This window comes from Lagopus muta, chromosome 12 (genome assembly GCF_023343835.1).
Source record: "Lagopus muta isolate bLagMut1 chromosome 12, bLagMut1 primary, whole genome shotgun sequence".
NCBI lineage: Eukaryota > Metazoa > Chordata > Aves > Galliformes > Phasianidae > Lagopus > Lagopus muta.
In genome coordinates, this window is record NC_064444.1 from 12,590,386 (window position 1) to 12,617,411 (window position 27,026).

The following is a 27,026-nucleotide window of genomic DNA, read 5'->3' on the forward strand; positions in this document are numbered from 1 at the left end:
AAAAAGGGGATTTTTTTCTTTTTTATAGGGTTTCTCCTCTTTTGTCTTATTCTTCTACATTTTTCATCATATTAATAAGGAAAAAATATTCAAAGGACTGATGTCAAGGATGGTGTTTCATGTCTGATATATTAACATTATAATTTCTTATATATATTGGTGCACGTTTTCAAATTTAAGTGCTTAAAGGCATGCTGACCTCATGTAGCATCTCTTGGAACAGAATACAGTTGCCCTGTTTCCAGAACCAGGAGCAAACAGCTGTGCTACCGTGGTGTAATGCTCAAGCTAAGTGGAGGACCTGCTGAGGACAGAGTGTCAGTTCAAGAGAATGGGTGATATGACTACTGGGACTAAGTTAGTAGTTACACATGGCTTTGCATTATATAAATATGCCAACTCAGATTGTTGCTTGCTGGCAAATTGCTGCCCTGTGTTGTACTATAAGATTGAGAAATCCTAAAGCACAAACAGCTAGCCATAAACATTTAGATCTTGAAGGACATCCCAGTGAAACGTGCGCATTTCTCGAGGGGTTGTATAGCTTTAATGTTGTTGTGTTTACATATTGTACAAATTCTCTCTTGCCTTATGTAGGAAACACGCAATTCCCTTTGGAAGAATTCCCCATACCAATTTTTTTCTTTTTCCTTTCTTTTATCTTTTAAACCTGTTGAGGAGCTTCCTGTTCTCTTGTTGTTTTTTTGTTTGTTTTGTTTTGTTTGTTCTTGCTTTTTTTTCACTCTGAGTTATCCTTTTACTACATATATTGTTGCTTTTCTAAAACACATCCAACGAATCTTCCCTGTGCAGACAGTGTGATATTCCTCAGTAGCCTTTCCTTCGTTGCCTTTTTAGATAGGAGAAGAACATTTTCCTTTTTTAAACTAAATACCTCTTAATTCTTAAGTGTGTACTACATGGGCATTTTGTACTAATTGATTTTTTAAAAAATCTAAAAACATACCTAATTTATAGGCATAAAATTGTTGGAATTATACTGAAATCACAATCTTTCATAATCTAAAGACTGGAATTTCTTTGACAATTTCAGCAAAAGCATGTGATGACATTTTTCCTTAGTATTTGTCTTTTGAGTAGAAAATATGGCTATTGAAATTAATACAACATATGCCTGCCTGCTAAATAGTCCATCACAAACATGGTGTGCTGGAGTTCTACAGGTACCAAAGCTTCCAATTAATTTGCAAGCTAAATTCATGTTGCTGCTCTTGGCCTGTAAAATACGACCTGAAACCATCTGATATTCCTGCAGAAGTCACTAGCAGATCACCTCTGATAATGGGCCTCATCTTCAACAGTGCAGAGATGTGTTCTGCTTGTTTCCTCTGTCTTCTACATGTGGAGTTACTGGGGGTTAGATGAATGAATTGAATGATCTAAAGGAATACATGGGTGCACAAATCATGAATAGCGAAGTCATTTTATTAGTTTTTATTTAAACAGTAAGTTGTAATGTGCCAAAGCAAGTCATTTTCCCTTCTTTGTGGAACGATTCCTGCTGTGCTCAGACAGAATGTCAAGGTAAGGCTTAATTCAATCAATATCTCTTAGAAATGTTTTTTCTGTGTTAGAAATGAAAGGGGAAAAGGAGCTTTTAAGTGAAATATTTCATTGGAAAGGAATAATGGTGTGATGAGTTTCATACTCTAGAGAGCTGAACTTGGTTCTCTTTCCTAATACAGAAACCCTGTGAAATGCTGGGTAAATCACTTAAATTTCAAACTCCAATTAATTTGAAGAGGAGTAAAAATGCTTAAATTCCTACTGAGAGGTAGGACTCAGCCACTAAGTGAATTGGTTGGTAAAAGTTGATAGCTTTTTTTTCCTTATAAATCTTTGAATATTTTGAAAGTGCATTCTGTGCATAGGATGTGGTGAGGGACACCATAGACTTTTGTATATGTATTTGTATATCTGTATATGTATTTGTATATGTAACTGTAAAATATCAGTGAAAACATCTAAATGATAAGGGAATTGTGTTGGCTTTGTTTTGTTTTTTTCTCGGAAGAGAGAATCATGTAAACACTTTAATAACAGTATGGCTATATTTCTTGTGGACTCGATCCATGTGTCAATTTCCTATGTTCTGTACTTCGATGTTCATCACATTTAATAGAGGTTTTTGGTGTTAATCTGTGTGATTCCTTACTCCCAGACTTGTGAATAATCAAAACAAATTAGTATCTATTTTTGTACAGGTTACAGAGGTGGTGTAGGAAAGTATAAAAGGGATGACATTAACAAAACAGAACTAACATCAGAAAAAAATATTGTTTTATTGTTTTTCCACTATATTGGGTGAAGCTAAAGATGGAAAACAAAGAACCTAAATGAAACTGTCTCTGATTTCCTTTCAGATTAGGCATATAGCAAATTTAGGATTAATATAAGCTCATAATGAAATGTGAGTTAGTAAGAAATTTGGAGTAGCTCAGAGTAGATAATTTTATTCACTCTTGTTAGCCAGACCAAAAAGCTTGCTTAGAACAAACATGGTTGCTTTTGCAGATATGATCCTTCTTAAACTATCTGAACAGATGATTATAGTTTGTATTACAAGCAGCTACAAGCAGCTCAGAAATATATTTCTGGAGAAAAAGAAATGCTAGGTGTCAGCATGATTCCTGCTTCTATCACAGCAGTAACAGAATCGAGCAGTAGCTGATTTTAGACATTTGAACTTGCATCTCTTTAAAGAGATCAAAGCAAGTTTGATATAGTATGGCAGTTAAAGAATTTTAAAAGCCTTTCCTACAAGTAGAGTTTGACAGTCTTGTTTTGAAAAAAGTATTTTGATAATTTGATCCTGTATTTTGCTTGTTTGGCTTTATGCATCTCACTGAAGCCAGTGAAATTATGTATGGAGAGTTAAACTGCTTCTATCTTTATGCTGTTGAAGATCTTGACATTATTTAATGCTTAGCTATTCTGCAGTGCAGTTGTCTCCTGAAAACAAAGTGGGTGAAATGCAGAAATGTTTTTAAAAAGGAGAAGAAAAAATCTGCAAAATGAATTAGTACTTATTGGCAGCTGAGAGTTTTGGAACAAGATTTAGAGCAAAACTGTGAGTTGGTAATTATTATTTACTGTGCTTTAGCTCTTTGAATACAAATTAATGTGTAAGCTAAGTAGATCATTACCTCTGCTTTTATCTCCTCATAGATAAACTATGAGGAAAAAATGCCATTGATTTGAGAAAGCGTGCCTGTGCAATTATCTGCTCTCTTGCTGTTTACCATGTCTAAGTACAAATGTTGTATTTTGCCCTGACCACTTTAGCATGAGTAGAGAGGTCAGTACCATTAGCAGATTGATCCTTCTCACACTCGTTTTATGGCCCGTATCCATTGTTAGTTTCACTTCAGTGACTTTTCTGTTTCTTTCACTTCAGTTAATTTAAATAAACAAAGTTTGGGGCTTTCAGCTCAGCTTATCTCCCCCTTTTTTCTTTCTGCTTGCTTTTTCTCTAAGCTCTCTACTCTTCATCTTCTCAGTCATTACATATTAATGCTATCTTACTGGTTTTCAATTCTTTCCATTATTTTATGACTCCTTCTATTGGATAAAAGTGGCTTATCTTAGATATTCTCTATTCATGTTGAAGTGAGTATGTTTCTGGAGTCCTTATTAATATTATTTTTCTTGTGGAAATCTACAAATTTTCATAAGCATTAGAATTCAACAAAGACTTAATTTTCATTTAGGACTGTTATTAGCAGCTTTAACTCGTTCTTGAGAATCTGTATTTTTATGCACATTCACATGCTGATGTTTTAGTCATTTGTCTTTTACTTCATCTACAAAAAGATAGTAAATTCTTTAACATAAAATTAACATTTATCCTGGCAAATGTGAGTGAATTGCATATCACTCTTCTAACAATGTTTGGTCAAACTGCCAGTCATTCAGCTTATTAGTGTCAGCACTTGTTTCTGATTTTTACTGTTCTTCAAGCAGTATTACTTTCTAGTTCACTTCCTAGTATCCTGTTTCTTCACCCTTTCATACTCCTTATACCCAGGGCTCTTTTCCAGCCCACCTCGTCTGTCAGCACCAGACTCCTGTCAGAGCTCCCCTGACACCTGAGCTTTCTGACAGTCTCCAAACAGATGTTTAGAGCTGAACTCTGCTTCTTCATTGTATTTCCTATGGCATTGTTTCCCCATCTATGTTTACATGTCCTCTCAGAAATTGGTAGTGAAGGGGTTGTGCAAGCAGATGTGACTGCTTTGGTATTCTCACCTGAGTGTTTGTGCAGGAACCCTTCTTAAGAGATGAGTCGTTTGTTTTTGGTTCTTAAAAGTGCAGAGGCTGCAATGAGGTCCCATCACAGCCTTCTCCAGACTGAACAAGCCCAGCTCCCTCAGCATGTCTTCATAGAGGTAGTGCCCCAGCCTTCTCATCGTCTTCATGGCCCTTCTCTGGACCCTGTCCAACAGCTCCACGTAAATTATATAAATTAAATTAAAAATTATATAAATTATATGTGAAGGATGCTTTAGTGAAGAATCTAGCACTAGAATGGAAAAGTCCATAGAATCCGTGAAATAAAATTTCCATGTTTATAGAACCATGTTACTGAAATTATTAAAAAAAAAAAAGAAAGTTAAAAGATATGGAAGTAATTGCAAATTCCATGATATAGTGGCAAATTCATGACTTAACATGAATTTGTATTCTGGTCACCTTATCTTAGAAAATATACTACAAAAGAAAGAAAAAGATTTCACAGCAATTATAGTACAGGTAACCAACTGATATTTTAAAGCTTATAAGTCAGTCAGGTGTGGGAAGGAACAAAAAAGCAAATTGTTTTGAATCTAGTATTTAGGGCAGCATCAGAAATCCATTTTGGTGCAAGGCCCTGTTTGGGTGTTCAGTACAGAAAAGCTTTGTACATACTGAGAGTCTTAATAAATCAAATGAGAACAGTGTCTGTGGTTGTGTTTCTCTGCAAAATAACAGGTGTTGAGTGCATGTATTAGGACACCTGTTTTATTTGGCTGTTGTTTGTCCAGAGAAGCTTATTCATGCTAAATTTAGCTAGGCTGTGGCAGAGCATGAGTTCACTTGGGAACATGAATCTCTGAAATATGCTTTCACTGGAGCTTGATGAATAATTTAACTCACTAAATCTCTTTTCCAGCTTGCCATTTAACTGTGAATAGATTTCAATTTTGATTTATTTTTTTCTGTATTTGAGTAATTCAACCAGAAGTTTATGCAAATAGATTGCAGCCTAAGGATAGCTCATATATTACTCACGGACTATAGCTTCTGCTTCTGGTGATGGGATGGACTTGATGCCCATTGAAACAATTGGAAAGGTTCCTATATACTTCAGTTATAAAATTCTGTAGATAATTTTTCCATTGACTCCGATAAGTGTGGGATGAAGCTATGTTCTCAGCTGGCTACTCATGCTGTGTGACTGGGCTGATTGCACATACCATAGGGCTTCTGTTGCTTAACAAGATAACTTGAAAATCTACAGAGTTTTCAAAGATGAAAATGTTTTCTTAACAGAATGAGTACCATGATGTTTTCATTTCCTGTAAAAGTTTGTTGAAACCTCTGTGGATTTGCCAAAACGTCTGCACAAAGCAATTTAACATTTACATGGTAGATTCTTAAATTCATTAAATATTCAATATAGTTTTAACATTTATCATTCTAAAATCGCTTTACTGCCTAAACTCCTGAAGTTATGCTACATATAAATGGAAAAATCTAATCTGGAAAAAGTTTCAGTAATTACAATACATAGTATTACTGTTTAGAAGGACTTCATAACACTGTTTCTAGTAGTTAAGGTTGTACCTATTTTATTGTTAGCTAGTAGTTCACAGTCTGAATTTCATTTCTTATAGTCAGAAGTCCTAATGGGGAAAGTGTATGAGAACTGCAGAATAACAAGTGTGCACAGTATGATTAGCAGAACAGAAACATTCATGCATTTCTAAATTACATATTTCCTTTGATCTTCCATTTTTCTATAACAACTATCCATGAAATTGTATCTTCTAAAGTAATATTTCTTGAGATGTTTCTTTCAGTGTTCGTAATTTAGAACAGTGTATTTATTTGAATTCTGTACTATCAAATCTAAAATACCTGAAGGTATTTCTGAACCTAATTTTATGATTATTTGGCATTCCTTAGTTTTGTATGGATTTAGAAAATACTTGCTTCATTGTTTTATTTTCAGTGACTAACCGTAGAATAGCCTCTGATCAGGTTAGTTGCTTAACCAAGTAAAAGATTCATTTATGTGCACATTTCCTTAGTCATTTGGCAATCCTTATAGCAGCCAATTCCTTGAATTCCCTCCTGGCACAACTGATGATAAAGCATTTGTAGAGACTTCATTTATATGCATAAGTATTGCTTGTTCAGTCAATATTCTCTCAGTTTGCAAAGTCCGTAATATCTTATACTTTCCATTTATGCTTGCGTCATCTCAATGCTACTAAACAGTAACTATTTACAGAGCAGGATACCCTGCTCCTTTCTCTTTGGTGATGTGAACCCTTGGAAGTCTATTTCATCACATTTCTCTTAATGCCAAATGCTGAATTTCCAGATTTCCTTGGATATTTGCAAAAAAAAAAAAAAAAAAAAAAAAGTAAATGTATTTTTTTTTCCTTTTTGTCCAGTTATTTTCATGTTACAGCTTATTATTTCCTTTAATTTTTAATGACCAACAGTTCCACTTGGGATTGTTGCAAGTATTCTGTGCCTATGCGAGGTTATCTACAGTAACGCTGCAAACATTTGAAAGGAATAACCTTATTTCTTTTGTGAATAACCTTCTGAGATTCACTGATGGCAAAGGAAAACAGCAGGTCATATGTGACTTGAAGTATCTTTACTATAGCAATTTACTATAAAATTAACTGGGCAACAACCTATGTACAATGAATCAAAGATGACGTTCTTATTGAGCTGTGTTTTAAGGAGCTCAGTTAATTCAGTAGATGGCACTATTCCTCCTGTGTCACTGAGCTGATAACCTGGCTGTTAGAGGATTCTCTGCTATGACAGTGTCATCTTTTTCTCTCCAAATGAGACCAAAAAAGGTATTTGAATATTTTGAGTCCATTAAAGGATCCCATGGGGGGATCCTTTATTTGTGAGAACATGGGCAGTTTTCTGACAGGGTTGGAGTGATTATTAGATTTGGATAAATTTACAGTTGCATTCCTGATCATCTGAGTTGTGTTTTGAACTCTTTTGAGTTCAAATTTTCTTGTTGTTGTACAATTCATGAAAGCCTGCATAAGCCATTACTATTTCTTTAAAAAATTAAATAAAAAGCAGAGTCCCGGCCTTTACTAATTATTTCCATGGCATAAAGAGTTTGGTGCCAGTGGTAATGGTTAGGATTAAACTGTCTAAACCAGTCCTTTTAGGAATACCAACAGTATTATGCCAGCTTTAAGTGTTTATGATACTGTGATGTAAACAATATTGCTGAGTGCCAGTGGAAAGAAGATTTAAAATTTGCTCTAGAAATGTTTGCAACTCTGAAAATTCAGACTGTGGCTCAGTATGGACTTCTGGTTAACCAGAAATACTATAGCCACGTGAAGCTTTGACCCAGCACAGCTTCCCTTTCTAGTCCCTCTGATCACAGCAAAACAGTCATAAACTGTATGGTGTGTACCTGCAAGGCTGACAGCAATGCAGTCCAGTGATCAGACCCATCACAGTGAAAAATATTGAATTCCAACATGTATGAAGTTGCTTCTTTCATACATAATCTCTCCTTTTTTTTTTTTTTCTTCCAATAAAAGCAATTCTTTCTTATTTTTGAAGGTTTAAGTTTTTTGATATGCCTAATTTTGATGATTTGAGAAATCTGTCTTTAAGGCATTGACATAATTTTCCCAAGATTAAGGGGACGATGTTTTAGTTTGCTCTCATGGTTGAGAAAATTAGTATGTCAATAAATACATTCTTTGCTTTCTGTACAGAGCAATATTGATTATCCCTGCATTCCTTCAAATTCACCCTGAATTCTGTCACTCAATAATATGCCATTCTTGTCACTCTAAAAGGATCCCAGGTGAACATAGCAAATCAACAATGTACTCAGCTCTGGTGAGGCCACACCTTGAGTACTGTGTCCAGTTTTCGGCCCCTCACTACAAGAAAGACATTGAGACCCTGGAGCGGGTTCAGAGAAGGGCAACAAAGCTGGTGTGGGGTCTGGAGCACAGGGCTTATGAGGAGCAGCTGAGGGAGCTGGGAATGTTCAGTGTGGAGAAGAAGAGGCTCGGAGGAGACCTTACTGCTCTTATAACTACCTGAAGGGAGGTTGTAGTGAGCTGGGGGTTGGCCTCTTCTCTCATGTAACTGGCGATAAGACTAGAGGGAATGGCTTCAAGCTACATCAGGGGAGATTTAGGCTGGACGTTAGGAAATACTACTTTTCTGAAAGAGTGGTCAGGCAGTGGAATGATCTGCCCAGGGAGGTGGTGGAGTCACCGACCCTGGAGGTGTTCAAGGAGCGTTTGGACGTTGTGTTGAGGTTTATGGTTTAGTGAGTACTCTTGGTGATAGGTGGATAGTTGGACTGGATGATGTTGTAGGTCTTTTCCAACCTTGGTGGTTCTGTGATTCTGTGAATGCATCCTTCCTTCATTTATATTGTTTAATATAATTGTTAACAGATGAACCTGTTTGAACCATTAACATGCATGTTATGCAAAACCAGCTTCCACAACATTCCCGAAGCAAAGTAATTAAGACATTATTTCCCTTACCCCTACTGGCTCATGGTGGCTTCTTACATATTTTGTGATAGGAAAAAAAAAAAGAAATCTGATCATCATAGAAAGTTGGTATTAAATGGGGCTGAGTGTTTTTTAAAAAATGTACTCTTTTCCGGCCATGTAGAATGATTCCTTGTGAATGAAACTTTTTTTTGACCTTGCAGACAAAAAATGGTTCTGTGCTAATGAAGACTTAAAAGCATTTTAGCTCTGGGAGGACAGAGAAATTTTCATTTGCGGTTGTGATGGCCATGAAATAAAGTCAACGCTGTGATTTGTGGAAAATCTGTTTGTATTCAAGTACATCCACTTGGGAGATTCAGAGTTAAATTTGGCTGTGAGACCCTGAAAGCTTTAAAGCTTTATGCATTTTTTCTCTTTAGGGACGTCCAAGGTTTTTTTTTTTTGTTTTTTTTTTTTTTTTTTTTTACATTTCCTCCTCTGTGAAATTGAGGCATGTGCATGTGACAGTCAGTTTTCATGAAGACAGATCACTGTCTGTGCAAGGTCAAACATCCTGAAGCCCGTGAGTTTTGGCAGCTGCATCACTCAGAAATGGCAACAATCACCTATCAGTCCTTTGTCAAAAGCTTTTCTGGAGCATGTTATGTCATTTAGAATATCTTTATAATGAGTATGCAGTTAATTTGGCATGTGACCAACTTGAAAAAACACACAACAAGCCAACAACTAAAACCCAAACAAAGCATTTAACTGCTGAAAGGGTCACAAGGAACAGTGATCAGTTTGAAGCTACTTTGCTGAAGCATGTGACTGAGAAAGGGGTATAACAGACTTGATCATTTTCCAATAATGAATAACCAGAATTTCTAGAAATGGGTATGCACCTGTCAGTACTATGTGCAGAGTTTCCAGTGTTCATGGGACTTGGACAGGACAGATTCTCAGCAACTCTGGAAAGGATTTATTTTCAATATAAAATAAAATGAAAAGCACATCTTCAAAATCTTCAAGCATTTATAATTAGAGAGAATTTTAAAAGATCTTAATTTCCATTAGGACACAAGTATCAGGACCAGACTTCCACGTAAACTCACCAGCACAGTTTGCATTGTAACACCTGTAATCAAAGTCTGTAGGGACTTTGGCCACCAAATTGCTTAATTCTTTTGCAAATCTGTTTGTAACTGTCATAATAGAACTTTCTTTGAAGCATAAACATCTATGCCTAAGAAGAGACACTGATAGAGCATTTTTACCTGTGAATGCAATAACTCTTGTTCTTCTGATATTCTCTCCCTTTTATGGGGGATGCCTGAAACTATAATTAAACTTACATGATGACTGGGGTAAATAGGATTCAAGCAGATTGTAAGAATAATCCTTATCTGTCATAGGATCATAGGTAAAATAGTATGATGGTGGACCTACTTCTATAGTTTCTGCTTTCATTACTCTCGGAGTATCTGAAATTAATGAGTCCAGGACATAGTCAGTTGAAGTTCTATCAGAAAAAAAATAAAATTGTTTATTCATGGTTTAGTAAAGCAAACTATGTTTCTGAAGCTATTAGTTAACAATAAAAGTAGCATTTATTGCAAAGGTTTTTGTTAGTTTGTTTTTAAAGTTTCTCTAAAAGAAATGCCACAGCTCAAAGCTTTAAAAAAGGTATTTTTAATAAGATCTTAAAACCAGGAGATAACTGGTTTTGATAATTCTTCCCTCTCATAGGAAACATCAAATTACGTGGTTCAAGAACTATTTCCTTTTAATGGGAAAAACAAGTAACACAGAAACAAAGTAACAAAGATTTCCTAGAGGAAGTGGACCTGGGGGTGTTGACTGATGCTCAGCTGAACATGAGGCAGGAGTGTGCCCGGGTGGCCAAGTAGGCCTATGGCATCTTGCCTTGCATCAGGAATGGTGTTGCCAACAGGGACAGGGAAGCGATTGTCCCTCTGTACTCAGCTCTGGTGAGGCTGCACCTTGAGCACTGTGTTCAGTTTTGAGCCTCTCACTGCAAGAAAGACATTGAGGCCCTGGAGCGGGTTCAGAGAAGGGCAACAAAGCTGGTGAGGGGTCTGGAGCACAGGCCTTATGAGGAGCAGCTGAAGGAGCTGGGAATGTTCAGTGTGGAAAAGAGGAGGCTCAGAGGAGACCTTACTGCTCTTATAACTACCTGAAGGGAGGTTGTAGTGAGCTGGGGGTTGGCCTCTTCTCTCATGTAACTGGCGATAAGACTAGAGGGAATGGCTTCAAGCTACATCAGGGGAGATTTAGGCTGGATGTTAGGAAATACTACTTTTCTGAAAGAGTGGTCAGGCAGTGGAATGGTCTGCCCAGGGCGGTGGTGGAGTCACCGACCCTGGAGGTGTTCAAGGAGCGTTTGGACGTTGTGTTGAGGTTTATGGTTTAGTGAGTACTCTTGGTGATAGGTAGATAGTTGGACTGGATGATGTTGTAGGTCTTTTCCAACCTTGGTGTTTCGGTGATTCTGATTCTCTGAAACTTTAAATGAGAGAAACTTTCTGATTCTTCAATTACAAAATATTTTAAATCTAGGAAAATACATGGTGTATTAAGTGGAAAAATTATGGTAGATCTAAATTCTTCCTTTTTAATATTTAGCAGATTGAGGGATAGACTTTATAACCTTAATTTTATTTATTTATTTTTAGTTCTTCAATGTAATTGAGAACTCATATGAAAGAATGTCGTGTTTAAATGTAATTAGTCTGGCTATTGTGAATCAAATCCTTCATAATCCTAGTGTATGCAGACTGAAGGACTGGATTTGTTTGTATTTGTAACTCCTGAAATGGAGCTAATTTGTAGTGGTTATGCTGATTTAGCTTATCTTTAAAATGAGCACACATTACAAGAGCTGTTTTGTAGTTTTAATATGCTGTGATTAATTTTACATTTAATTTAAAGACTTTGGCAGTAATTGATGCTCTCCCTTTCCCTCCCACCACCCTCAGCAAAAAGTAGTCTTCTATAAAACCTTGACACAGGAGCACACACCTAATAACCTCCTGCAATCTCCTCTACTCCATATTTAATGGTTAGATGAGCAATGTGGATCATAAAGGTTTAACAAATAGTAAGTAGTTCCTTATAGCTGAATATGCAAATACCAACCGACATGTTGAGATGGCATTTCCCAGTTTAGTAACATCTGTGGCCCAGGAGAGACAATTTTTGAATATTGGAACTTGGTCAGTTCTAATGATTCAAATTCAGCAGGGCCTTGCAAAACGTTTATAAGTGTTATTCAGTAGTTGCATCTTTAACCACATTCTAGACACGTGTAAAATTACCTGCAATTTTCTTAAGGTAGTAAGTGAAATAGAGCCTTTCAAAAGCATTTACACAATTCAAAGTAGATGATATAAATTCATTATTTTAAGGATGACTGGTGTCACTAATTTATTTGACTCTATTTGTTAGAAAGTACTATTTTCATTGCTAAGTAATTGAACATTTACATTTGTTTTTACAGCCAACATAGGTCACTACTAAAATACTGTGTCGCTGACAGGTTTATAATTCTGCTGACACAGGTTGGCAGATAGATGAGCATCCCCCATGGAATATAAACATAAATGTCAATGAATAAATAGAACAAGGTCTGTTAGTGCAGTCATCAAAAGAGAAAAACCCCATAATAAAATAACAAGGCTTTTGACCCTTTAAATTATAGCTCACTAGCACACAGCTATAATGAACAGAGCTCCTTAGCAATGATGGCAGTTTGTGCCTGGCATCAGTTTGTGTGGTTTTCACATCACAACCCAAATGGAAGGTCGAGTTGTTCCTAGAATTAACTAGATAGTCAACTACTTGAACAGCCCAAGATTAAAGCCAGAGAAAATCTTTAAAGCTGTTCTGCAGGATTTGAATAGTGTAACTTCAGTGAGTTATAGGAAAAAGGAAGTTATATTTGAATATTTTTTTTAATGTTTTCTGTTTAAGTTTTGTGATTGTTCCAGTCACTCATTCTGCCTAACATCTTCAAGGTTTATCATACAAACATTAAAACAGTGAGGTAATAGAATTTTGTTAATTAGTATTTATTTTTTTTTTTTTAGAAGTATTTCACAAACACAGGGGTTATAACTTTACCCCACTGACTTTGCTGAGGGTAAACTGAGTTATCTGCTGGTGTGGTTAAGCAGGTTTTCCAGTGATAAATATTGTCGTACTAAAGTTTTAAAACATTTTGAGGACTTCAGATATTCAAATTATTTTACAAGTTAAGAAAAATTGAGCATAATCAAGTAGCTCAGTATATTGAAGCCGGTGATATATATCCTGCCTATACTGTTTATGAATTTAGTTCATCTAATCAATATCATTTCCTTCTTGCCAGAGGAAAGTTTCTTTCTTGGAGCTGAGATGGAGTTCAGTAGTTCAATACTTCTTTTCCAACACAGAAAAATAATCAAAATTGTTTATCAGTCTCAGTAATTGCACCTTTAAAACGTTTGTTTTTTTTTTTAATACATATATGTACCTATACAGAGAAATGTACACAGAGGTACTCTCAAAGTAATGCTTCCTATTGTATTCTGTTGGCCCATGACATCAGAGGAAAATGTTGGTGGGATGGCAGGAGAGTTTAAACCTTCCTCGCAATATTCTATTGCATTTTGTTGCCATGTAACAGATGGCAGCAGAGGGTCTGACAAAATGGTGGCTGATATGGAAGTGCATATGAAGCAAAAGTGTGTCGCTGAATTCCTCCATGTTGAAAAAATTGCACCCATTGACATTCATTGACACTTGCTGAATGTTTATGGTGACCAAACCGTGGGTGTGAGCACAGTGAGGTTGTGGGTGGTTCATTTCAGCAGTGGTGACAGCAACAGTGGGTCACCTCTGCTGTTGCAGACTTTTACAAGCATGACATGCAGGCTCTTGTTTATCACTGGCAAAAGTTCACAGCTAGTGGTGGTGACTGCAGTTGAGAATTTGCTCTATCAAGCAGGGTGATATGTGGTACATGGAGACAGGATAAGGGGAAACAGACATAAGCTGCAGCATAGGTAGTTCCGCACGAATGTGCGTAAGAACTTCTTTACAGCGAGGGTGACAGAGCACTGGGACAGGCTGCCCAGCGGGGTTGTGCAGTCTCCTTCTCGGGAGATATTCAAGTCTCCCCTTAACACCTATCTGTGTGACCTGGTTTAGGGAACCTGCTTTGGCAGGGGGGTTGAACTCGGTGATCTCTAGAGGTCCCTTACAACCCCTACAATTGTGTGATTCTGTGATTCTGGTTGTTGTGCTCCTTGTATCTGTTGTCATTTCCATGGAAATAAATGGGAGGCATTACTTTCAGAGTAACCTACGTATAGCCAAAATAGTACAGTCCCCAAATACAGACATGATGTGACTCCAACTATGTGTAAATTGAAGAGAATGTCTATTTCAGAGTTGGAGATCTTCTCATCTTTGAGGATGTAATTTCCATAAAATATTTATTAGCCAGGTATTCATGCTGGATCCAAACCTATATCTTGATCTGCTTTAGGAATCTTTGGGAAAACTTTGTGGCAGCTGCGTTTACTTATGCCATTACGATTAGCAATAACTACACTGAAATTGTCTGGCATCCTTTCAGCCAATTGAAAGGTGTGACTAAACATAACCAAGCTGCTTTTAATCTAGCTTGTTATGATACTGATATAAGTCAGCCTTTCAAATGTGAGCTTTAGTTTGGGCTGTTTCCATCTGAGCTATCTGAATTAGAGCTACTCAGATCCTGTTCACTAACGTTACAAACATTACCCCTTTTAGAACCTGTTCTTAGTTTCCTTGGCAATCCCTTTGCTGCTTATACTGTTCATCATTCTCATTCCTATTACTTCTATTACTCCAATTACAATCTTTCATCTTTCAGTGAAAGTCACATCTATGTTGTCAGAACAGCAAATGTGAGAATCACCACAATAAAAGATCTTTTTTGTAATTCAGCTATTGTATTTGTATTTAGCTATTTATAGGAAGTGTCTTAAAAGTTTGAGGAAATAAGGTTTTTTTCCTCTCAGAAATACAGTATAATTCAGTGTTTGTAAAGGTTCCAGAGAGTGGAATTACTGGAACTTTCATAATGAATTCAATAATATAAATGGGAAAGTATTGTTTTTTCTCTAAACAGATTCAGCCTGTCAGCAGGAAATTTTTGTACCAGTGCTAGTCATTTCATTGTTGTGGGGGTTTTATTTCTCTTTATACTTTATTTTTATTTTATTATATTTTACTGGTATCCTTGTAAGTGCCTCTGACTGAAATTTGTCATTGGCACTTTGTTTTTTCATTATTGACTGATTTTTTTGAAAGGCATTGCATATTTATGCTACATTTCTTAAATATGAATGTCTTAAATAGATTGAGTACGTGTGAGTTCTCACAAAAAAAAAAAAAAGAATTTGGTGATTGTTCTAATTGCTGAGAATATGGCTGCAAGCAACTGAGAAGTCATAATTTGGAGTTAAAGTTTTCTATATCCATTAAGGAGAATTGTTTTCAGTTGAAATCTTTTCCATTAACAGCAAAGCAACTATTTTCCACTAAAATCTAGCTTTTCTGCAAGATTTCTTTTTTCTTGAAGACTGTTTGCTATGGCTACCATGCCTTTGTTCTCATTCAGCATTTACAATGATGCTCTGTTGAACTTCTACCTCTTCTTCGTACTCCTATCTTGACTTTACTCCAGTTAACGGATTGTAAGTTAACCTTAGGAAAAATGCACTGGGAGAGGCCACAAGCACTGCGACATCACAGACTCCTTGAAGCAAGGGCTTAAGCTGCCTTGTAGAACAGATCTATTTGTTCAAGGGGAACATGACACTTTGAGAGATTAGTTGGTTTCTGGCAGAATTTGTAGTAAGGTGTGTGCTTTTTTAGAATTGCATGCTTCTTGAAATCAAACATGCATTGGCTTTGTGCCATCATTTCCTGACTTCTTTTCTGTGTGGTGTTTGTAAAGCAAACCTGAGTGTTTCGTTACGATTTTTCTTTGTAATAGTAAAATACGGCCTGATGTTCTCCTGCTGTAAGCATAGTTGCATAGTTCCAGTCAATCTAGACTAGTTTCAAATATATTTTGTATCTTCTGAATAACAGTAAAATTTATGGAGACTGTAATCGTACTGATTGGCTTTGCATCTGGAGCTGGGAATGGGTTTCCTGGTGAATGCTGTGGTCCTGATTCAGACAAAATTTTTGCTGAATTCTGTGTGTTAAAGGCAAAAAGATATTTTGGGTGACAATATGGCTGGTTTTAATATTTCTAATATGATTTGCTTTATCTTCCTTTTATTATTACTCAAAGTGTAGATGCAAAACTTTTTTTTTTTAATTAATGTAAGATAATTTATTGATCATCTTAGAACAGTAGTTTTTCTTAGTATAAATATCTGACTTCAGAATAGTTCAGAAAGAGACTATGAAGATACAATAGGTGTCCAACTTAAAATCAAACCCAGTTTTTGCAGAGGTCAGAGGTAATAGCAAAGAGATCAGGTAGATGAGAAGAGAGATGAATCCATCATACTTCCTGACTGGGCTTCTTCTTACAGTGCATAAACTCTACAGGTTAAAAACAGACACAAAAAGACTTCCGTAGAAGACCGCAAGGTATCCACCTGCCTTCAGCGTAGGTAAAATAACTGCAAGCTCTGTAGTCCACTGCCAAAGTTAGGATACATTCATGAGCTCTCTAATTTCATATTTTGAGGTAATATAATTCAATCTTCTCCTCAGTCTTTTTATGGAGTATCACTGTCTTGTCTTGTTGAAAGATTTCAAAAGGTTTTGTCATTGACCGTGTGTAATCAGGGCATGCTATTTTTCAGTGCAGAACTTTAATTACATATTTCATGTTTCTGGTGTAGGGGTTTTCTGTAGATAACATCTGTTTGAAGGAAGGAACTCTATTTTCAAGCCTGGCCACCCTTACTAATTTCTAAGACCTTGTTTTTAATTCAGTGATATAGTACTCATGAGTGTTGAAATTTCCCATGTAAAAAGGCATTACTGCTCATAGCAACAACTTGCAGACCCTCAGTGGTCAAGGAGTAAGCTGAATCTAAGCCGCAGTGCTACATTCCAGTAATAATATACAATAGGACATTAGGATCATTTTATGGTTATTACACCCACAGATCTGCAGTAAGGTGAATAATGAGACATAAGATGAAAAGCAAATGCTTTCAGCAGCTATATAGGGGTGTTTAATGCATAATAATTTTTCATTCTGGAATGGTTTATCCCTGAACGAGATCAAATCTGTTCTGTAACATAGCATAATTTATGAATAAATTAGCCAAAACCCAAATACGCTCCTCTTTCATGAGATGTATGAAAATCTAGAATGTCAAACTTAAACACAGTAGAATTCTACTTGCTCCTGCTGCAGCCATACCTTGCATAGTTACTGCTTCCCTTGAGGCATTTTTTTCTACAGTGTAAATACCTCTTTGTAATAGCAACATCTAATACAGTTTAATCAGCTTTTATTAAATACTGATTGGAAAAAATGAGATTTGGATTAGGCTGATAGCTAATTTTCCGTTGGATACAAGGCTTGAATGAAGTAAGCTACAAGAAGTATAAATAACTTGCTCTGGAGAACAAGAATATTCTGACTGCAAATTCAGGGCATTTTCAAGGGCTGACAGTTTCCTTTAAAGCACTCACCAGTAGGCATAATTAGGAAAAAAGAGGTGTGATTTTATGTTAAGATTTATATCCCATAAAGATTTATCATACTAAGATTGTTCTAAGACATATATTGGTCTGAAGGAAACAAGAAACGTCTTCAGTCTGTTCTGCGAAGACAGAAACATTGGTTGACTTTTCTGTTTAGCTTTTCATAATATTGGAAAATCTGTCCAAATCTGTGTATGCTTGTGTTTATATACAATGCAGCCTTAAGCAATCAGATTTTTTTTCAAAATTCACAAGGTGAATGACTTCCCAAAAGGATGAGATATTAAGAAATAAGTTCATTTTGCATTTATGATTTTATTGAGACAGAGAACAAGAGGCTTATTTAAGGCATTGGTTTGGGAAAATTTACTGACCTTAGATTAGTTTCTAGTCTGCTCTGAACTAATATCATGATCTTAGTTTGCTCTTAAAAAAAAAAACAAAAACATTAAGATGCAGTGAGAGGCAGTGTTATGTCAGAATGCTTGAGCAAAAGAAAACGCTACTGGAAGTGTTGATTTGTAATGATGATGTGGAACAACATAGGAATACTTTGACTTAATTTTTTTTCTTTATAATACATTCTCAATTATTTTAAAATCCATTTTATTCTTGTCGCCTTAATTTATTACCAAGAAGCAAGCAGATGGAGCAGTTTTTTTCTGGAAGCAATTTGAAAGAGATATATTGTTCCGCACAGTGCAACTCCATTGATTTATATCTTCTACAGCTCAGGAAGCATCTCTGGATATGCCTCTGTTGTTTTGCTCAATGCAAGGGGAAAGGGTTTTCAGTGCAATCTCACTTTTAATGAAATAACTTCTACATAAAGAAGTTACACAGTGAAACATTGTCATCACCATATAATCAAGTCGAAATTATCAGATATGATGATTTTGCCAAGACTATGATTTTAAAGCTTTTTTTTTACTGATTTTGTTTGTTTGTTTGTTTTTTAACATCTAGCCTGAGAGAATGAGAGATTAAGCACCAGTGTGGGTTTTTGTGCCATTACAAGCAAATTGTATCTTGATGTGAGGAAACAGTATCAAGTTTGCCAGAGGTTTAGTTTGGGTAGTAGAATTTCTTGAAGCATTGGAACGGGCTGCTCAGGGAAGTGATGTTGTTTCCGTCCCTGGAGGAAAAGAAATTTGTGGCTGTGGCACTAAAGGACAAGGTTTAATGATGGGAGTTGGTAATTCAAGTTTATGGGCTTGATGATCTTTGAAGGTCTTTTCCAACCCTGGATGAACCTGTGATTATATTCATGCAAGTATCTGAAGAGCTTCTGAACTGTTTATATATTATCAAACAGACCTGTTCTAATTAAATTGCTGCTTATTACAGAGGTCTCTTTTTCAGAACGTCACACCTAAACATGTTCTGATAGCACGTGGACTCTAGGTAGTATTTCAGCTGTTCACACTAAAAGTATTTCTTGAGCACTAATAACTCAGTCATTATAAAAATTATCACCTAGCAAGATAAAACTAAAGCAGGAGGGTCTTAGCCTTAAGATAAAAGCAGTGGAAAAATGAGTGTATGAATATGTAAATTATCATATATTAAATTTGGGGTATTGATATTTCAAATGTAAACCTCTTGTTTAATGAGACAAATACTTGCAAATGACATTTTAAGAATAAATGAGACTGAAAACTGTAGTAAAACCACAGGAAGAGGCTTTAGATGTATGGGTAATGAAGTGAAAGCATTTGTATTTATGATATTATATGATCTCTTTCATTGTTACAGTAGTGATGGAGAAGAAGAGGAGGAGCAAGTTATATGGAGATACTTAGTGCAACATCTGGCTGCCAGAAAATGGGCCACTTAGTTTATAAAAGGCACCTCCAGATCACACGCACAGTGATGTTCTTATCAGAAACTTAAGTGTCTTCTAACAGGATAAGCAGCTATAAATTCATAGTGCCTTCCAGATGGATTGCATTTGATATTATCCATGACTTTCCTAGCAAACCTAGAGGTTGTGGGAAAATCTGCTTCAGCCATATGAAATGGAAGATAGATGAGTACTGGTGAACAGAATGAACAATGAATACAATAACTTAGGCTTTATTATTAGTAAGAGGCCTTGAATATATCCAAGGATATAATGTCACAAAGGATTGGAACCTCCATATGGAACTCAAGAATGGGGGAACTGAAAGAGAGAAGAAAATACCAACATAAGGGGATCACTCTGTACCAAACTGTTACTGCCTGAAATCCCTTTGTGCTCTCCTGACAATTCCATCTAATTTGCATTGAAAGAGGTTAAAAGATGACAGCTGTGCACAGTGTATCAATGCATGAGAAAGAGAGTAAATTTTGCAGTACATTTTGTCAAACTGCAACATAGAGCTGGCACTGGTCCAGAAGTATGAAACATACTGGCTTGGCTTGAAAGGAAAGTAATAATTAAATAGTGTTAGTAACATGAATAATAAATATGAACCAATAATTGGCTCTATAATAGCTAATAGCTTCTTCATTATTATTGTTGTTGAATTTGTTTGTATTGTATATTACTTCAGGGCCGATTATGAAAGGTGCTGCACGTGTGCATACATCAATACACCTATCTGTTCATATACACAGACAAAATATCTATACACAGAAAATACTGAGAAGGTCTTTGGCTTAAAATTAGCACACTACGTTATATGCATCATAATTCTAAGTAGTGGTATTTCTTTGTAATTGCTGTAACTCCAGAAAAAGTAATGAATGAAACTGAAGAGAAAAAGATACACATGACATAAAGATTGAAAGGAGGGAGAATGATAGTTGAGGAAGAAAATAAACTAAAAGACAATGGCAATTGATTTGATATAGGATATATTGGTGTGGAGGAATGGAGATAAATAACAATTCCAGCTATACCTTTGGGTTCTAATCCTATGTTATTGAAAACAGCTTTATAGACTTCAGTAAGCATAGATTTCTGCCTTGACAGGATTAAATCTAGAAAACGACAAATGAGACATTAATCCAGTTTCTTCATTCACTTCAATTCTGTAGTAACAAGAACATTCAATGAATGTCTTCTGAGTGAGCTGGTTTTCAGAATTTTTCTGTATAAAAAGGGAAAGTAATGGAAATGCAGAAATGACAGTTAATTGTCTACATTATGAAAAAAAAATTTAAATTTTTTCATACTTTGAAGCCTACATCGCCTAAAACTTCATTTGAAACTATTGGCTTATTTTTACAGCTGCCTGCTCTCACCTTTATTCATGTTGACTTTGCTGAGGCAGCACTGCCTTCTGTCAGTCTTGTACACTGGAAGGACTACATCTAGAAGAGCAGGTTGACTCAGCAAGCGTAAGATCAGCAGGCTGGTGAAAGCCAATTTCAGCAGGAGGATTTGAAAGTTATTATATAAGTTGCTCTGCAACCTGTTCAGCAAAACAGATGGAGAGTAGAGGCCAGATGCAAGGGCAGAGCTGAGTAAGAATACAAGGATAATAGGACAGACAGGGAATATCAGAAATAGACAAGTAAATAAAAGAGTGAGGAAGAAGAGATTTCTTTAAAAACAGAATGACACTAGACTATCTTAAAGAAATATATTGCTCAGCCTCTAATTTGAACTTCATAGTCATTTATACAAAATATTCTTGGGTGAATATACAGATGTATATTAATTTTTTGTAGAGTAGACATTTAATAGTTGGTGTTTACCTGACCTAAGCATTATTTTAAATAGCAGATTATTTTAAGACCAAATTAGCTTTCTCTTGTAGATCTCTGCACTTCCACTGAGAAAGAAAAAACACCTACTATTTTACAGTATTATTCATATTCATGATACAATATAAAATGATCAGCATCGCAGATTTGATAGAATATAATTGCACTCTGAACATTTTGTATTTGTTCATGTAGAGCATTCTCATATTGTTCTGGTGAAGCTGGTGATGTTTATGTTTACAGCTGTACAAGGATACAATAGATACTTTTCTGTTATTCTGGTACGGAGATTGTTTTCTAGGCTTTGCCATATATGTTGTTCAGTATAATATCACAAATAGTTGTTTGACAGTCTATACAACACATCTATTATTCATACATTATTCTACTAATCAGCTTTTATTGTGCTACACATTTTTATGATTCAGTAATTCCTTTAGCAAATATTTATTAAAGATTTGAGTGCAACTATCATTCTGTAAGAAGTGTTTATATTATGTTTTGCATGGTTTTTCTTTTTTTCCTGAAGCCTTAATATTTATGTAAGCACATTTCTGGCATATCTCTGCTAAACAGTAAAATTGTAGCCTGCTCCTAAGTTTTCTAGAAGAAAACAGAGGTCTTGTTGCTAATCAAAAAGACTTCAAAATAAGTTCATTAAGTAATATATTTTCTATCTTCTGTGTAGCATGGGTAGGCTAACAAATAGAGAAAGCTAAATTTGGCTCATTTAAACTAAATTCATCATAGTTGTGCCTTTCTAGCTCATGAATATTGGCTGGATAACCTGCTATGGAGTTTGAACTTTCTTACACTGTGTCAAGATCAGAAAAATGATGACATTAAAACGCACACTGCTAAGGAAAAATAATAATCTAATTTTACCTAAGATGAACAAAATTAACCTTCATTTGAATAGGACAGCATATAGAGCATTTGGCAACCTGAAACTGTCCTTTTCTGAGGACACAGAAGACAGTGACGAAACAGCCTATATGCCAGCTTAAAACTTTGTTCTTAGAGGCTTTTACACATGAGTAAGTGCTAAATAATAATAATAAGCAGAGGCTGAAACAAACTGCTGGTATCTGAATGGTGTCAACGCAGTCAAGATAAAGAACTGGAGCTCTTCAAGTGAGTCGGGGTGTGACAAAATCTGTACTGATGAATGCTGACATCCTGAATAAAATCACTACATGACTTCACGTAGGTCAAGAAACTACATTGTTTCCCTGAGCCACAATGACAGCAGGGTGACAGAGATTAATAGCTTTGTATTGACTGAGCAACTTCCAGTTCCTTATCTTTGTCAAGTCAAGGCTCTGTCCAAGAGCTGAAATTGTTATTAGACTTATAATTGCAAAGACATTTAAAGGGTTTCCCCTTAAGGGACTATGAAATCCAATAAACCTTTCATAAAACCTCAAGCATTCAAGTGCAAAACCCTTGTCTCAGAGACAGGCATGCTCACAGCCATAACAGGGGAAACCTTGAAGCCTCATGCATTGAATAATGTTTGATTTATGAAGTTGGTTTGAATTTGTATCAGTTTTATTAAAAATATATGAAAGAATGTTTTAAATATGAGTGAGCTGTGTTCACTTCTGTCTTGATCAAGTACTCTGTGTCTGAGCTGGAGGTCTTTCTTCACCTGTCACTTAGATTCATGAGAGCTCAGGAATACTGAATTTGTATTGCTAATTTAAGGCACTTAATTCAATTTGGATGAGATTAAAACTCAATTCCTCACTGAAGTTTCAAAATAAAAGCTTTCAGATCAAGCTTGAGTTTCGTTACTGTTGTAAGGAAATGTTTGGAGCATGTAAAGAGTTTTCAATGCTGTATGTCAGATTTATTTAATGAAAATCTGTGAATGAGAGAATGCAAGGTTTAAAGCAGTAGATTTAATGCCTATCTCTGTGGCTTACTTAGTGTGCTGTACTGGAACTGCCTAAATTGAGAGACACGATTGGCTTCAGGAGATACCAGATTCCTCCTTTTGTTTAAGAGACTTGAGCTTTGCTAGGAAATCGTGGCTTGTCAGTAACCCACAGTGTGCTGAATTTTCTGTTACTCTATTTTCCTAGTCCATTGCTTAGAGGGCTTGTATTGATGCCAGTCTTAATGGTGTCGTTGCAGTTATTTTGCAGTGAAGCAAGGGAAGTCGCATAGTTCACACTAGTGGAGTATCTGCTCCATGATCTTAAAAAAGGGAAAATCTTAAAACATTACTGTGATGAATTTGTTGTCTAAACTGTGGGGTTTTTTTTGGTTTGTTTGTTTGTTTGTTTTCTTTTCTGCTAAGACATTAAGAAATAGTTAATATTAACTACAGTTAGTATAATTAAAACTATCTTTCTAATAATGATAATCAATTTTAATAGCTATAGTTTAGTCAGGCAAAATACCTTTCTGTAAGCATTAATCAGTTCTTCCACTTCGATCACAAACTGGGTTACATCCGTCAGAACTAGCTACCTCGAGTTACACAGCTCTAGGTGTGACTGCAGCCACAACAGAATACTCTTTAGATGTTCAGAATACAGAGTATCCCAGTGATTATTTTGCCTTAATGTGTCCACTTAATTCACATGCATATACGTGACTAATGCAAGTTACCATGCTCTAGCCATTTTTATGTTTCAAGAATTAAAGAACTCATGAAGATCAACAAGTATTAAATACAACTGAGGATCCTTTCTGCACACGGAGTATAATATCTATATAAACGCCTAAAAGTTAACAGCGAGATGTCAGAATTGATTTTTCTACCTTGTCTTCGGATTCATCCGAAGATTTGTTGAGCTACATTCCCAGGCAGAATTAAGAAAAATAAGGAACAGTTTCTGCTGACATGAGTTTCAGTCAGTATAAGAACTAAAAGCAACACAGCTAAAAGTAGGTATTCTTTCTGATATTGAAGAGCCATAAATTGCAGGATAAGGAAGGGTCTCTGGATTGTTGAAACTGTTGGGAAGCATTTAAAAACATAGTGCTAAACTAGTGTATTTGCCTTAGGGGCAGACTTTTATGAAATACATTTTTTTTCTTTTTGGATGAATTTTTGCTTTTACTTTCAGTTATTTAAAATGCTTGCTTAGCAAATAAAATAAAGCTTTTCTTTTATATTCTTCAGTTTCTGAAAACTTCTTTGACAGCTTTACTACTGACTGATTTGGTGGCTAATGTAAGAAAAATAAAATGTGGAAAGAGGGGGGTTGTGACCAATGTACTTCAGATTTTGAAGGAGCAGATATTCATTAATTCTAGGTCCTTTTGACTTAACCTTTAGAAAGAATAATGAGTAATCTTCTTATTGCCTAAAATACTTATTTATTTTTATAATTTAAGGTTTTTTTTTTTCCTCTAAGAGCTTCCCAGCTGCTACAGTCTACAATCTCAAATAAGGTTGTATTAGTTGCAGTATTTACATTCGCAGGTACGTGTGTATAGAATATACTGCGATGCATGTATTAGGATGCTCTATTTCACTTTCAGTACTGAAATTTGCTTTTAATTATGTTCACATGATTATAGAAAATCATTATTAGAGAGATTTTAAGTTAGTGTTAAGCTTAGAAGTGAAAAATCCCACTCTTCTTTCCTTCAAATCATGGAAAGAAATACAGGGGTTTTATTCTCACAGTGCTGACTGGCCTCTAACGCTGTGAGTAAAGCCACATCTCCAATGGTGTACCTTCCACTGTGGTTTAGTGTTGTTTCTAGCATAAGATTTTGCTTTCCTAGGGATATTTCCCTCAGAGTAGCTTTCTGAATGTGGCCACTGAACTTTGAGTAAGAGCTGCAATTTTAAAGCATTTCAGAAGCATTACTGCTTGACGCATTGTTCTCTTATCTGGTAACTTTTTTCCCTACTTAAGTAAGAACTTAAATCAGCATTGTATGCATGTTATCTAAAGTAATTGTTAGAAAGGTTTGAAGTGTAAGCTGAAAACTACAGAAAACCTTGGTGTTTCTGTTTGGTATTTTGATGTCCACGGAAAAATGAATATCATTAAACCTTCTGAGTATTTCTGCCAATATTTGATTTTTTATGTTATGCTTTTTTTTTTTTCTTCTGAAGTTTTCATGTCTCAGTGTAATTGCTCATTTCTAATTGTATTGCCACAAACTAAATTGCCTTTGTTACTCAGTGTGGGAAAAAAAATTAAATGGTACAATTGTGATGTAGAGAAAACTGTAATCAACTGTTTGCCACTGTCTCCTGGCAGCAGATGAGTAGCTTAACTTTTTTTTCTCTTCTTGAATTGTTATCATTCATTTTACATATATTTGTGTGTGTTAATCTACCTTTATTATTCTTAAATATACTAAATAAGAACTCTCTGTGTTCTTATTCACATAAATCCGTATTTTTTTGTGTCCGTCTATTTAAGAGTGAAATGATTAGTGTAATTAATACATTCTCTTTCTGGGCCATATGGATTCTACAGTGTTTTGCTTATCCTAATTGTTGCCTGTTAATGCAATGAGTCATGAGGCCGGGGAGCTGAGGACCTATTGATCACATTTCAAAGAATAATGGAGTGAACAGACTATGTCAATGTCTGCAATGAACAGGTCAAGTTCTTAGCTACTTTTTTTTTTTTTTTTTTTTTTTTTTAAGCAAAATTTCAATCTCAGTAATAATTTATTGTGTGACAAATAGAATAAAAATATACAGATTGGTTGACATCTTAACATAAAAAGCCAATTGGTACCTGCCTTGTTGTTAATCATCTAAAGCTGTAGGACTCGTAATAGATGTTTTTTGTTGTTTTTTTCTTAAGTCCATCAATTTTTAAATTTTTATGTTGGGCCATCTGAATAGTTATGTCATATAGCTGTGATTAGATTTACTTACACTAAATATTACTATCACCTTTACCTAAATTTCTACTAAGAAATTTAAAAATGGTAAATGATTCACTAATGAACTAACAGTTTAGTTGCTCCGTTTTTTTTATGGATGCAATGAGCTGTTTTAGAAATAATTAATTTCTAGAAATTGCAGTAAAGAAGTTTAAAAATACGCCTTATTATACCTAGAGGACGGTATCAGTCAATGCAACTTCTGTTCAGCCGTGGGCTTCATGCATCTCTTTAGTAAACACACAATGTCTGAATTTCTCTGTTATCTGTGAAACAGGGTTAATACTGTTTGCGAAATATAGATATTAAAATTCATATTAAAATTTCATACCTTGAAATCCATGTTTAGCAGATTTGATGGTCACTCAAGATTTCATACACTGACCTTACATTGTATTTATTCTTTTGGGGGAGTAACATTTAACATTAATGTGGGCAGTAGATAATTGGATGTTTCCCTGTCAGATATTTCCCATTGACTCTTACCAAAGCTTATACATGGCAATATACTGGAAAAAGAAAAGTTTTCTAGCATGGATAAATAACTTGTTGCAGAAATATCAGTGTTCTAACTACAGCTGTACCTTGTTGGAAGTGGTAGGAATTGGTTACAGTGGGCATTTAGTTGCCAATTCATCATTTATTCCAGCAGATGACTTATGAATAATCTTGCTGCAGTCAATGAGAAGCTTGAAGCACTGACAGCAGAGAGACAATTTGAGCCCAAACCTTTGCTATCTTATTACTGTTTACAAAATGAATATGAATAGCATAGCTCTCCCTACCTGGTTCTACGTTTTTGTAGTACTGTGTACTATGTAGTACCTTTCTGTACTACTATGCAGTAAATGCTCTCATGCAATGTTAATATGACCTCCCATTATAGACAACCATCAGTGCTTGTCAGGTCTTCATACTGTGGTCAGTTGTCAACACGTCCTAACCGTTATCGTACAGTGGGAGCTATGGCAACCATTG

At 35.5% G+C, this 27,026-nt stretch overlaps 1 long non-coding RNA gene across 1 annotated transcript in view; it reads left to right on the plus strand.

The window, feature by feature from the left end:
* Positions 1-22,666, plus strand: part of LOC125699152 (uncharacterized) — a 53,707-nt gene extending 31,041 nt beyond the window's left edge. The window contains exon 3 of the long non-coding RNA XR_007379460.1: positions 19,236-22,666. This is a non-coding gene — a long non-coding RNA (uncharacterized LOC125699152). The remainder of the gene's footprint in view (positions 1-19,235) is intronic.
* Positions 22,667-27,026: the final 4,360 nt, after the last annotated feature.